The sequence below is a fragment of the Pinus tabuliformis genome, chromosome 5_2 (assembly GCF_031772625.1).
Source record: "Pinus tabuliformis cultivar Carrire ecotype Pingquan chromosome 5_2, CPIR1, whole genome shotgun sequence".
Classification (NCBI taxonomy): Eukaryota; Viridiplantae; Streptophyta; class Pinopsida; order Pinales; family Pinaceae; genus Pinus; species Pinus tabuliformis.
In genome coordinates this window covers 426,115,378-426,128,045 of record NC_142306.1, presented here as the reverse complement: position 1 = coordinate 426,128,045, position 12,668 = coordinate 426,115,378, and the positions used below count along the sequence as shown (strand labels likewise).

The 12,668-nt window shown below is 39.0% G+C and overlaps 1 long non-coding RNA gene across 8 annotated transcripts in view; it reads right to left on the bottom strand.

Moving 5' to 3' along the window:
* LOC149159425 (uncharacterized) overlaps positions 1 to 6,480 on the bottom strand; it is a 40,203-nt gene extending 33,723 nt beyond the window's left edge. For 4 of the 8 annotated variants that reach the window (XR_016261123.1, XR_016261124.1, XR_016261117.1 and 1 more), the window contains exon 1: positions 6,339 to 6,480. This is a non-coding gene — a long non-coding RNA (uncharacterized LOC149159425). The other 4 variants (XR_016261119.1, XR_016261120.1, XR_016261122.1 and 1 more) reach the window with 3 other exon arrangements.
* Positions 6,481 to 12,668: the final 6,188 nt, after the last annotated feature.

Below are 12,668 nucleotides of genomic sequence, written 5' to 3'. Positions count from 1 at the left end.
ATAGCCTGACTATTCTCTACTTGCCATTCCATTAAGCATTGACCTAAGCAAAAGAGCAATGAGTTCTTGTAGTGTATGTTGATTGAAAACATAAAAGATGCAAAGATGGAGATTGGGTTTTTGGTTGGAAAGTTGAATTGTTTAAACTTTAAGTTTTGTCACTACGATATTATATTAAAATCTTTGTAATAGGTTATTGGCATAAAGTATAATAAGGAATCCATAACACCTTAAATATACGGAAACCAAAAATTATGTGTGGAAGTGTACTGCTAAAGGAAAAACACTATATGCTAATGGAAATGCATCCTATAGTGACATGATGCAAAATAATAATGTAGCATCACCTTTTGGAAAGTGACACAATACAAAATAGTAATGTAGCATCCAGTGTTGCGGGGAGCGCCCCCCCCCCCCTTCGAACCCGCTCCCGAAGCGCGCTCCGGGTGGGAGCGGCTCGGGAGCGGGTCGGGAGCGCGCTCCCAAAATCGCTCCCGGACGGGAGCGATTTTCGGGAGTGCGCTCCCTTAAAAAAAATTACGCTCCCTGCTCTGATAGGGAGCGTTTCAGGGAGCGATCGCTCCCGAGCTCCCGAGCGTTTTTTAATGCCCGGGAGCGATCGGGGAGCGATCGCTCCCTAATCGCTCCCGGGCATTAAAAACGCTCCGGGAGCGATTTTTAACCGGCCGGGAGTGGTTCGGCGGAAAAAAATTCCGCCGGACCCGAAAAATTAAAAAAAATTAGCTAATTTTTTTTGTTTTATAAGCCCAATGGGCCAAAAACTTGTCATTACAACTTTGTTGAGCAAGTGATTGAGAGCTTGAGCAAGAGATTGAGAGCTGGAGCAAGAGTTGAGGAGCAAGGAGCCAGAGCTGAGGAGCGAGGAGCAAGTGCCAAGGAGCGAGGAGCAAGCTTGCAGAGGTATGTAACTTAATCATTTAGTTAGTTTAGCTGGTTAGGTAGTTAATTTGGTTAGTTTCATTTACCTGTTTGAGTTTAAAGATCATTAATTTAAATTAAATTAATAAATTAAATGAATTAATCCCAATAAACTAAATTAATTTGCAGATTCAAGACTCAAACCCTACAAACATCAAACACGATGGACCTGAGCATTTTTATTGGCATTTTCCTCTTCCTGGTCCCCTTTCTGGTTATTATGGTGGTGGAGAGTAGGAAACGGAGGGGGCCTGACCCTGAAGAGGTGGATGAAGAAGCCGGAGGAAGTCAAATAGGTGAAAACCCCAGTGAGGAGGATGTGGAGGGTGAACATGAGGGTGAAAAAACTAAACAAGACCAAACTCCATTGTGGAAATATGTTCAGAGGCCTGAAACAGGGAGAGGGGGTGGAACCACTAAATTTCATTGCCCCCATTGCAACACTGATTTCACAGGCTCATACACCCGTTTGAGAAGACACCTTTGCGGGAAAAGGGCATGGGATGGAGAGAAACAAATAGGAATCAGAACTTGCAACGCGGTGTCAACAGTTGATAGAGCCAAATACATAAAGGAAGAGGAGGACGCCCAATACAAAGCAAAAAGATCAAGGGGTTCTTTGAACCAAGCTCACAAAGAACTCCTTCAGCATCCTCCCAAGGCAGTGGATATGGACATGGAGGCTCAGGGTCATCATCTTTACGCCGTAGAACCATATCAGATTTCCTTGATGAGGGGTGTAGGAATGATGTGGATTCAAAAATTTACAGGTTCCTCTATGCAAATGGGATACCATTCAATGTTCTACGCTCACCTTATTGGCACGAAATGGTTTCTGCCATAAATGATGCCCCTAAAGGATACAAGAGCCCTGGGTATGACAAGGCAAGAACAGTTGGCCTTGATCATGAAAAAGCAAAAATATCACATTCTTTGAATAAAATGACAAGTTCTTGGACTGACAATGGGGTGTCCATTGTATCTGATGGATGGACAAATGTAAAAGGCAAGCCATTGATAAGTGTTCTTGCTGTGTCCCGAAGTGGTCCCATTTTTCTAGCTGCACATGATTACTCAGACAAGTTCAAGACCGCTATCAACATTGCAGAAGCATTGCTTGAAACAATTGAGCGTATTGGCCCATACAATGTCATACAAGTCATCACTGATAATGCTCCTAATTGTAAGGCAGCGGGAGCAATTATTGAGGATAGATACCCGAACATATTTTGGTCTGGATGTTTGGTTCACACATTGAACCTTCTGTTGCATGATATTGTCAAAAACAAAAATGAACAATACCAATGGATTGGGGATTTGTACAAGAGAGGAAAAAAAATGATAAAATTTATTACAAATCATAGCAATACCCATGGCCTTTTCCGCAGTCACTCGAGATTGGAGTTGCTGAAGATTGCGAGGACTAGATTTGGTAGCTATTACCTCACCTTCAGGCGCCTTTTGAAGGTAAGAGAGGGTTTAGCTAGCATGGTATCAAGTCCAAATTGGCAGGTGTTAAAGGAAAGGGCTACAAATGTAGCTGACATTGCAGGTTTTGATACGGTGGAGGAGGCCGCTCTTGATGGGCAGTTTTGGACAGCTGTGAGACAGGTATTGGATTTCACCAAGCCAATTTATAACATGATTCGGTTTGCAGATACAGACAAACCGGTGATTGGCGAGGTGTATGAGCAAATGGATACCATGTTGGGGGAAATAAAAGACATTGTTAATAACAGAGATCCCGACTTGTACAATCTGATTCACGATTGTGTGTGTGAACGGTGGAAAAAGCTTAACCTTCCACTACATTGCTTGGCGTATATCCTTACGCCAAAATACTACTCAGATTCTTGGTTGGGCAAACCCCATTTAGATCGAGAGGTAACTAAAGGATATCTGGATGCATTAGAAAAGTTGGTGCCTGACAGGGAGAAATGTGCAGCTGTGCGCCTTGAAATAGGCAGATACTTCACTGGCAGTGGTTTGTATGGTAACTTCCATGCAATGGACGACAAAGATAAATTTGATTCTCTCACATGGTGGGAAACATATGGCGGCGACGGACTTTTGCGAAAATTGGCATTGAAAGTTCTTGCACAGGTTGTAAATTCTTCTTCTGCAGAGAGGTGTTGGAGCACCTACAGTTATATACATAATGTGAAAAGAAACAGGCTCAACGAAAACCGAGCAGAAAGCTTGGTTTATGTGCACTACAATTTGAGGTTGTTGAGCCATTACTGTGATCGGGCCAATGAAGATCCCACATATAAAATTTGGGACAGTCACCCTGAGGACGACAATTTAGAGGATGGCATTGTACATATGGAAGAACTAGAAGATGAGCTTGTACGGGATGAAGCTGAAGCAGCTGCAGCAGCCATGCCACCTCCACCTCCACCATCCAGTAGCAGTTCTCGGGGCCCGAGTCTTGTTCCATTGCTGTCGCCACCTCCATCGACACCCTCGCGTGGAGGCTCGAGTTCTGGTCGTCGGTCTGGGAGGGAGACTCCTAGAAGACCGCCAAGACCTACTTATACTCCTGGAGACTCTCGTGGCAAGGGCCACTTGTAGATTTACAGTTTACTTGTCTTTTTTAGTTTCTATTAGACTTGTCACTTTAGTTTTCATAACTGTTCAGTGTTGAGTTTTGAGTCCTTGACTCTTGACTCTTGACTCTTTCATATCATTATGACATTATGATATTTTTTGTAAACATTATATCACTGTGACAATGAAAATTTGAAGTTTGAAGTTGGGCCTTGGCAATTATAACTCATTGGTAATGATTGTGAATTATGAATATGATGCTTTGTGAAAGACTAAAGTTGTTTCATTTCATCTCATTATTCATGTTTCATTTTATAAATTTTTAACATTTCATATCATGTTAACAGTTAGAAGTTAGGACTTAGAAATATCTTCGATATTACTTCTTGTAATGGTTAAACTTGGCTTACAAGTACAACTTGTTACTTTGGTGATCAATGATGATAAATGTTATTGAATTGAATGTTATTTTAATTTATTATTTTACTAAGGTTGATGACGATTATAATTTCTAGATGATTGATGTGATATGGTTCAATGATCAATTTATGTTTTTTTATGTTTTTTATGTCTATTTCATCATTCTACATGTTTTTGTTGACATATATGTATCAAAAATTAAAAAATATAAAAAATATATATATTTTTAAAAAATCGCTCCGGGATTCGCTCCCAAACCGGGAGCTTCTGAAAATGGTCGCTCCCGCTCCCGCTTCCGCTCCCGCTCCCCGCTCCCGCTCCCGCTCCCAAGTAACACTGGTAGCATCACATTTTGGAAAAACAGGAGTGAGATAATTAAATGAACAAAAACAGAAAAATCTAATTTTTTCATGGTGTCAGACGGTCAGCCATAAATAGCTGTTAGGTTAACATTCATCCAATGTTAGATCAACAATTCACCTTGGAACACAAATTCCAAATTATACACACTTAACAGAATAGTTTGCCTATATACTTCCCCTGCAAGGACACACCATAGGGAGCTTGTGATAACATATTTTGAGGGAACACATATTCAGGTTGAGGCAACATAGTGAAGATTACACACCCACGGGCTGCATGCAACAAAAGACCATCGAGGTTACTCTAACCACGTAGCCAATCTAGTTAATCGTTCATCCTTGCTGAAAACAAAATGGAGAGAACTACGTTTGTACATATGCCCTTATTCCATTAGAAGAAAGGGTAATGTATCTTCGATGGCATCTATCATGCTATCATGCCATCTACATTCAATTTTATGATCAACTCGTGTTAGGAGTATTGGACCGTCAGTCTTTCGATGAATGAACAGACCCGAGTAAGCAACATCCATTCGGTGTTTGGATTTGTGGCAAAAACCTAATCTCAATGAGTTAGTAGCAATCCTCTCCTAAAAGAACACTAAATCTTTAAATAGCAAACATTTCCCAGCCATCTAATGCAACAACGTATCACTACTAATACTCCTCACATATATCAAGCTATGATATTCTGCTATTATCATATGCATGATCATGAATATTGTTTCCAATTATGTTGCAGGAAACGGCTTCCGAGCTGGCATATCCATACACAAAACGCCACCAAAACACCGTCGGAGCATTTTGGGTGTGTTTCGGCCCAAATCTGCCCCGTTTCCGCAACTTTTTTGCTTCTCTAGGCTCACTTAACTATCCAAAAAGGGTATGGGGCCTTCTATTGGCCTAAAAAAGGTTTAATCTACCACCTAAATTTATCTCTAACTGCTCCACAAACTAGTTTATTTTTAATCAATCCATGCTCTAGTGCACCTCATTTTATTTTTGTTTACGATGATGAGGATTATTAGAATATTTAATTGTGTTTTATTTCAATTTGAGCACGTATATCAACCTATAAAAGCTGATTTAGCTGATTTTGGTTGTATAGCCTGATTTTGGTTATATAGCCTTATGTATAAAGGCTGATTTTGAAAAATTGTATGTAAGGATAATTTTGAACTTTTGCATCATGTATTTATCCATGAGAGAGTTAAAATTGGGATTGGCTTACACAAATATAACACACAGGTTGAGTGAAATGTCATATACGTACATACTCATATATATATATGATACTTTGCCAGAAGTTTCCATTACTCATATATATGGCAAATATTTATGATACTTTGCCAGAAGTTTCCATTTTAGGGTCACATTTCCAGCCATCCCCATTTCAGAAGCTTCCAGACGTTTCCACATTTTGTGCAACTTGGGTTTCTGACAGCACAAAACAGGATCTCTTAGAATAATTTCAGTGATTTAAACCTAGCCATATCAAGTCCTCCCAAAATAAACTCTTTATAACATAAAGCACTGCATGTTTAGCCCTACGAACGTACAGAAGCTCTTGATTGACAAAGTCTGTATTAGAATACCAATAAGTTTATCAACAATCGACCTGTTAATAGTGTCCTGGATGTTTTTTCTGTCTTTAGCGTTGCTAATGGCCATTCTGTGCCAGGCTTTTCTGGGGAACTGGTGGTGACCCGGGCCTTACACGTTGACCTTTTAGGTTGTTGGTATTGAGAAACTGATGCACAAAAGGGTTTAGGGACGAAGCCTGCAAAGGCTTCTAAGTTCCCACATACCACCGTCAGACCCAATAACACACTACCCAAATGAAAAGGAAGAATACCAAGTCCCCAGAAGTTCTAAAACTGAACGTAGACATTCGGATTAGATAGACCAAGTGACCCCAATGACACGCACTGCCCAAATGAACAAGAAGAAAACCCAAGCCCACAAAATTTTTAAAACTGACAGCAACCGTTAGTATCAAACAACCCCAAGTGATTGAGCAAGAATACCAATAACAATCTCAAAACCGAAAAATACATGAAGGCTTACCTTTGGCCTCTGGCTTCGGCTAGCAGCATGCCTCGTTGCCAAGCATATTGGTTGGTCTTCTTGATTTTAGGCGTATTGAAGGCACTTCTATCAGAACACATGCATTGAAAGACGAGTCATCTCACCCTTCGTGAAAAAGGGGTTTGGCATAACGAATTAGGGTTTATTGTAGGTATAAATTTTGAAGCATTTGACTATTTTAATTACCATTACATTTTCACTCTTCTTTTTGAAATTGGGAAAATAAAATTCAATTTGAGATTGTCTCACTATTAAGAAATTAAACTAATCTATTTATAGAAACAATGGTTGAGAAACACATCCATTCATAATAAATATTAAATATTTTATTTATGGATATGTTTTATGTTGTTAAAATTATAAAAATTATAAATTTATTTTAAATTATTATTATTATTAATTATTTTTGATGGGTTGTTAATGTGTTTACAGAGGGGCTTTAGGGGTTGTGTCCTTCGCTCTTGGATGTGATGTACATTAATGAAGGGGTGTAACCAGCGCTCTGTATGCATTCATATGCAAAATCCCAGATGGCGATGGCTCATTATATATCTGCCTAAATGAAGTATCGGGAAGTTGCTTGTGGTGGTTTGAGTGGAGGTGAGGATAGGTCCTCAACCTCCTTGTGCATGCTTTTTGTTCTAGCCAATAGTGATGGGAGCTTTGGGTTCGAGCTTGGGGTTGCAATTGTGACGGCGAAGATAGAGTTCACTGGCCCGCAAAGGTATTGGCAGCAATAGAATTTCCTTGTAGTCGTGATTCGTGTCTAGATGCTTGGAACCTTAGCGTACAATGGGATGGTGTGGGCATCACTTGCAACCCCCTGCGCTAGAATTATGGTTGATTACTTCCTTTGTCTAGAAATTTGTTTTAAATTTAGTTTTGTAGTAGGGTTTGAGGTGAGAGGTCTAATTTCTTTGGGCTTGGGGGGTTGTGCTTTAGCCATCTTGTCAAGGTTGGGAAGGCTTGGCAACATGTACATGTCTTTTTGTTCAAGGGTTTCCTTGAATTGGTTATGTTTGGGCCGCTTGTTATAGTTTGTGTTAATTATGGTAAGTGTCGTCATGTGAAATGTAACGAGTGGATTGAAGGGCTCCTATGGGTAGGTTTGTTTGGGTGTCTGAGAGTTTTATGTGACTGGGTTTTATTGTTCTATGTGAACTTGAGTATTTGTTTAATGGTGTTGGGGAAAGGGTCCTCTACAGATGTTGTCATGACCTTTGTTCAATACTTAGGTGCTTCATTTGAGTCAGAGGTCTATGTCACGAGTTTTGGGGACGATTTAGCGGTTTGGATCTTTAGTTTTGTGGTGGATGTGTCTGGTTTTATCTTTTTTTTTTTGCAAACATAGTTATTTATAGTAGTTTCCCCAGGTGTGCCCTCTTAGTCTCAGACCTATCGTTGAGACAACAAATGCGTTGTAGGCGAGTGGAGGGGGCAGTGGTCCGCAAGGGCAGAGAGGAGCAAGACTCTTCACTCGTGAGTTTGTTGCCACTTACTTCAATGTAGTTCCACTAGAAAAAATGAAGGATATGCGTAAATTAGAGACTCAAGTTGGGGTGGAGAGACAATCCCACTCTGATTCAGAAATTTTGGAGGATATGTTGACTTGGGTTCCTAACTTTGGGCACACCAGGGGAAGGAAGAAGAAATATCAAGATTTTGTGGCCTTGCATTGTCAAATGAAGACTTTCCTCGGACTAGTCCTGAAAAACAAGAAGGTGGAGCGGTAAAACATCTTCACCTCCCTAGAAGACATAAAAAGGATGCTCATAAATCAATGCCTTTGCTTGGACATGATTAATTCTCACCTTGCTCAGTGGAGGGGCATATTTCATGTGAATCTGATAGCGAGGATCCGCCAGATCCACCAGGTTCGAGCATGTGGGTGCCAGCGATGATTTCATCTTCATATAATGATTAAAGTTCTTGTATGTTTGCTTTGTAGTTCTATGGCCTTTGAGTTTTGGTTCCGCCTAATCATAAGTGTTTTTAACTTTATGATTTATTCAGTCTATAGTAGTCTATGTGCCAAATATGGCGTAGTGCTGGGTTTTTTAATTTTGTAATCAATGTTGTGTAGATAAATGCAGACATGTTAGTGTTAGGAGGAATGATTTGAGGAGGATTAAAATACTCAAAGTGCAATCTCGCAAAATTATGTAATCTTGTTTTTTTGGCAATACAAAGTATAAATTTACCAAAAAAATATTATTATTAATTATAAAGTGAATTAATATGTCATGGTGTTAGTTCAATTGACTACCATCATAGATCCATCTTAACTCTAGATCTACCACGCACCGAGAGGGATCAAATCTCTTTTCACTCTAAAAGAGGTTTGCATATCAACAGATTTGATCCCTCTCAGCACTTGTAGATCCAGCGTTAGGATGCATCTATGTTGGTTTAATTTCCTTCTTTAAATAGGCTACTTTCCACATGAATACTATGGGTCAATACCATAGGCCATTTTTATTTTTACTATTATTTTATATTTAGAGGGTTGTTTTTACATTTATTTTGTATTTTTTACTTTATTTTAACTTCGCTAAAATGTTTACATTACATTATATATATATATATATATATATATATATATATATATATATATATATATATAATTTTATTTTATTTTAATTACATTACATTACAACATTTCTATCATACTGGGCTGGAGAGCACCAATTTTGTGTTATGAAATATTATGTAAACCATGAGATTCAAAGTTCAAATCCCCCTTGGTCAAGCCTGAGAGAGATGGATCATGTAACAATATTTTTGAACATAGAGATTGATCAGGGGCTCAAAATTATGCTCAAAAATCAAGTCTTCAGAAAGGTGTGGAACCTAAACGACCGCGTAGTGCTCGTCATTCTAAATCTGGCGCAACTCGTTTCGCACAAAACAGACACCGTATGCTCCGAGAAACGCGATTTGTTCACTTTGTTAAATAGGTAAAAAAACTGCAGATACTGGAAGGGATATTGACTAGGCATCCATACAACCCAATCAGCGAAAGGAATATCCTTCGTATATTCTTGTGGTATATTCCTTCAGCATATTCTTGAATATTCTCAAGCTCGATGGCATCATTCTATTGGTCCACGTATTTTTTGTTTCGGGCCAATAAGGAGGTGACATGTGGCTAAGCCTGAGGGCGCCACGTGTCCTCCTCGTGGCATATCAAAATTTGTTATGGCAGACAGGGTGGAGGTCGGGGTCAACCTCGCAACCTCCCATACACTAATGCAACGGCTTAACAATACATTGCATGTTGTTACTTAACATGTAAGGGTGGCAGGTTATTATTATAGTTTAATGTTGCAAGGTATGGGGGGGTGGGAGAACTTAACCGCCCCCCATGTGAACGCTAACCATTGATTAATGTAACCGTTGATGGTCACCACCAACGTGGACCTCTAACAGTCACCGCCAACGGATCCGCATGTGAACGATCCTGCAAATGTTTAATGTGACCGTCAGAGGGAGGGGGGTATCCCTTGAGCGCATGCGCCCCCCCACCCCATATGACCATTACTTTGGGTTTTTAGGCCTTAATGGAAAAATTAATGGTCCTACAAATCCGCCCAAAAATCGGCAAAAATTTCACTCCGTTAGAGCGCTTGGTGGGCGAAATTGTAGGATGATGCCGGATTTTGGGAAAATGTAGAGCGGATAGTGGGAAAACTAAGAGAGGTCATAACTTCTCCAGTTTTCAACCAAATTGGATGCAAAAAGAGGCTAGGTAGCCATTTTTGGACATTTTGGACTCATTGGAGTAGGTTTTATAAGCATTTGAGCATTGTAAACACATCTTTTTACATTTTTTAGCATAATAGAGAGGCTCAAGCCATTGGAAACTGGACCAAGGAGACGTAGCCCAAGAGGGGTGAACTCCTTCATCATGTTCCTATTGTGATGTGTGTTTTGGTGATGTTTTGTACATTTTTATGTTGTTGTTCAATCTCTTAATTATGTTAAAATTGCTCATAAAATTAACATAAAAATTCATTTTACACTTGCAAAACTCATGAATCCTTAAGCACATGGAAAGCATTTTGTTTCTAATCTGAGGAGGATCTTAGCACAACAATCTAATATTCTTAATCAGATCATTTTGGTATCATAGCACTAGGTTTGCTTTGTGTAAGAATGATTTAACTATTTGCAAGTTCATGTCATGCTTACAAGGTTAAAACTCAAAAGAGAAGAAGGGAAGCTAGTTGGAAGCCCTGAAGTTACGTCAAGGGGAAGGAGGGCAAGGTTGCCACAATCTCCAACACCAATTCATCTTCAAGTTGTAGTTGAGACTCCAGAGAGCATGTCTCATGAAGGAGAACCTACAAACATGATAGAAGATGAGAAGGTCTTCAGGAAGGCTTTCTTTGATATGACAGAGATGGTGAAGGTCCTCTATGAAGAGAGGAATACCAGGCTGCAAGGTGAAAGTTCCAAACCTCCCAAAGGAGAAGGTTCTTCAGGAGGAGGTAATGGAAATGGAGACAAACCTCCACCCTCTCCACCATCTTCTTCATCTTCTTCTTCACAAGCATCTTCACCCTCTTCCACTAACACAACCCTTACTCATACTCATCAACATACTTCAAAAGGAACTAGTAAATCACCCTTTTTAAAACTTGATGTTAAATTTGAGTTGCCCATGTATAATGGTGAAGTGAATGCAAAGAAGATTTATAATTGGATTTGTCAATTGGAGGTCTATTGTAGAATTCAAAACCTTCAAGAGGATGACATAAAGATTTAGTTAGCTTCCTTGAGAATGGAGGGTGCAACACTAGTATGGTGGGAATTAAAGACACAAGAGGAGATAAAAAAACACGGTAAGATCTCGATTTCTTGGATTGATTTCATTTCTGCAATCAAAAGACAATTCTACAGTCTAACTTATATGCAAAAATTCATCATGAATTTGTAAAACTTTAGATAGCTTAGAGGTCAAAATATGCAATATTACACCCAAGAATTTAGAAAAAAGGTCTCTAATGTTAGGTGTATATTTGCAATCACAAGACATGTTGTTGAAGTACATAGGGGGTTTACACAATTACCTTAGGATACTATCTTAATGTTTAATCCCAATAATATAGATGATGTGTGTGTGAAAGCCACTCATCTTGAGGCAAGAGGGAAAAACAATCCAGAAGAAGGTAGTAAAAATCCATTTAAGAGTAAAAGAAAAGAAAAGGGTTTTAAAGGGAAGGGAAAGAAAAAATGCATCTATTAAAAAATAATGAGAGAAATTAACGTGCAAACATTGTTCCAAAGAGCGTCATGATGAAGCTCATTGTTGGAATCTTCATCCCGAAATGAAACCAAAAAAAATCAAGAACAAGGGAAAACAAAAGACAACTACAACCACTCAGTAGGATTTGGGATTCGATTTGGGTGATGAAACTAAAATTACAGCCATGGGTATAAAAGGAAAAGAATCCATTGTCGGCACTAGTTCTTCAAATTCACAAAATGAAACTCCAAATGAAAAGAGGAGGATAGAACTTTTTCACATAAGGGTGATCTCAAAACATAACAAGATTGATACACTTTTCGACAGTGGCTCTCAAGCCAATATTATCTTTGAAAACATTGTCAAAAGTTTAAACTTGGAAACCATTCCACATCATAAACCATATCCACTTGGATGGGTGTGTGACAATGCACAACTGCAGGTTACTAGAAAGTGTAAACTGAAATTCGCCATTACAGCAAATTTCTTAAATGAAGTGGAGCTTGATGTTGTGCCATTAGACATATGCGACATAGTTTTGGGCAACTCGTACCTCTATGACATAAAAGCTATCTTTTGTATACATGAAAATAAATAACATTTGTTCAAAGATGGAGTATAATATATTGTGAGAGCTCATAGCAAGAAACTAAATCTTTCACTTGTTAATGCGGGGCAAATGAAAAAACTAGTGAATTCAAGCGAGAATTTTGTGCTTTTAATGATCAAACCCAAGAATGATGTTGACAATGAAGCTTTTAAAGGTTGTGACTCAAAATTGAAATCTGAGGAGGATCTTAGCACAACAAACTAATATTCTTAATCAGATCATTTTGGTATTAGAGCACTAGGTTTGCTTTGTGTAAGAAAGATTTAACTATTTGCAAGTATATGTCATGCTTACAAGGTTAAAAATCAAAAGAGGAGAAGGGAAGCTGGTTGGAAGCCCTGAAGTTGGGTCAAGGGGAAGGAGGGCAAGGTTGCCACAATCTCCAACACCATTTCATTCTCAAGTTGCAGTTGAAACTCCAGAGAGCATGTCTTATGAAGGAGAACCTACA